The following is a 2,500-nucleotide window of genomic DNA, read 5'->3' as shown; positions in this document are numbered from 1 at the left end:
TATTTTAAGCCAGGGATTATATTATTGCGTAAAGGCCTGTTTAAACGGTTTTAACATTTGCTTCAACATGCATTCATTAAACCAAATGTTCGGTGCGTTAGAACAGATCGTCTAACATTGTTGAAAGCGTAAAAAATGTTGAAAGCTTGTTGAAAGCTTTTTGAATCGAGTTTAAACTTTCATTCAATATCGATTCAACTTTTCTTTTGTTCTCGAGAATGTTGAACGGTGTTGAAGCCCGTTGAACATTCTTTTCAACAATTGTAGAATAAAAGCAAGCTCAAAACAGGCCGCAAAAGTCAATATGGCGTAGTTTATCTGGACGAGAGAGTTTGGTTTCTAGTTCTTAGTTCCTCGCAATCAAATTTCGCGAAAGTGTTGGTTCTTTTGTTGGCGCAATGTTGGAATCGTTTGAACGGCCTCCGTACAACCTTGTTTTTGCGTTCAATATTTCCCAACACCCGTTCAACTGTTGGTCAAATGTTGAAACCGTATAAATTAAACGGGCCTTTTTAGACACATCCAAATTATGAAATTGTTTACGAAGATGAGTTAAAAATTCCAAGCCCACTGCGTTTGCAGGACTTTGACCCTTGCTTATTGATAATAAGATATTTTGATAACAAGGGGATGCATAGCGGAAGAGAATAGCGACCCAAAAGAAAGAAAACAAACAACTCGAGATGAGACAAATCTTTTATTGCACGGAATTTCGTTAGCTGTTTTAACGTAAATCCAAAGTTTTGTGATGAGAAGACAATTAGAAGGAAGAAAATCACTCAAGATATAATGGAAATCTGATTCTTCCCTTTCAAACTACCCCCCGGCGTCATTGCCTGGCGCTCAGAGAATTTATTATCAACTTTAAGGTCACTCAATCGCAATAACAGCAAAATTTTGTTCCCATGGTAACTGCCCAGCGAGTGTCATATACATGCAGACGAGGCTCAATTGAATTTTTAGCAAGTCAGATGTTTGCCTCAGTTCCTACGAAAGAAACGTTTTAAAATCATCCCGTGTCACTAATCAAGAAAACACACACACAAAAAAACGAAACAAAGCGAAATTTCTACAAAGTCAAGCGTCCAAATCGGGATTTATGCTATCGAACGTGGAGCGAAACAACATACAAACGATTTCTTCAAAAGTTGTTTAAGGCTTTATCACTGGAATTCAAATCGAGGTGCGTAAGCTTTTGTTAAATTATCATTCTAAATTTAAGTACCTATCTTTTTGTTTTTGTTTTTTAAAGTTATCAACAATTTCGACCGCTTATCGTCGGCTGACTGTGGATAAAGATAGTTTTTGCACAGAATCATCATGTTTTGGATATAACGATAACTTTATTATCAGTAAAGGAATTCTACATTACCACTTTCGAGTTTTAAACTTGTAAAATTTATTGTCTGGTGCTCATGTAATTCGCACTGATAATTTCCAAAAGAGCGTTTTCAGATGATGTCACGGCAGCCATGTTGGTGTTCCAAACTAATCCTCTGGGAATTTAACCCTTGCTCGTGTTATAAAATGTTTTCAAGTGAAGCTATTATATTCGTAGTTATGAAAGCAATTTTTTCAATTGCGTAAAGAAGCCTGAAAAATTCAAGACTTCAACGGGGTTTGAACCCGTAACCTCGCGATACCGGTGCGACGCTCTAACCAACTGAGCTATGAAGCCACTGACGTTGGGAGCTGGTCATTTGTGGGCTCCAATGTTCCCGTAAGGAATGAATCAACGATGAAATGATATATGAAATGGATCATATATGAATTTTTCAGGCTTCTTTGCGCAATTGCAAAAATTGAGTTCATAACTGCGAGGATCATAGCTTCACTTGATTTCATATCCGCAGTTCATATATGATCCATTTTATATATCATTTCATCGTTTATAAAATGTTTGCGAAGTAACGACAGGATTCATAAAAACATTCTCGAGGTAAATCTAGAGAATTAATGAAAGGTTGTTTACTCATATGCATCATGTCGTCAGGACATTCAAAAGGACGTTTTCAACCAACCTCTAGAGACACCAATAACAATACGGAAATGTACGACTTCTGGTGGACGAACAATAGAAGCTAATAAGAGATCTTTTGCTTTCGTCCGCCAACATCGCGGCGATGACGTCACGTGAAAAGCTGGGGCTGTTTACATGAGAAAATTCGACCCGGGGCGAGTTCAATACCGGGATGACTACTTGATTTCGTATCGTGTTCACATAATGCATAGTTTACTTTATATCGTGTTTGTATGAAGGCACACTTGACGTTGATTAATACATGCCATTTTGGATTGACGAAATTCACGCATGCGCTACCCGTTCCAGTCCATCCAGAGGTCAAGTTCATATCTAAACGAGTGGTCGTTCCACGTTTACAAGACACAGTTGCGGGATTTCGTGCCGGCATGAAATTTTCGCTCCGGTATAGAAACCGGGGTGAACTTGCGCCGGTATGACTTGTTCTGGTATGAAATTTTCTGATGGTATCGAGTAAAC

Source organism: Montipora foliosa, chromosome 11 (assembly GCF_036669935.1).
Source record: "Montipora foliosa isolate CH-2021 chromosome 11, ASM3666993v2, whole genome shotgun sequence".
Taxonomy (NCBI): Eukaryota; Metazoa; Cnidaria; class Anthozoa; order Scleractinia; family Acroporidae; genus Montipora; species Montipora foliosa.
The sequence above is the reverse complement of the archived record's forward strand: the minus strand, read 5'-3'. Positions refer to the sequence as shown.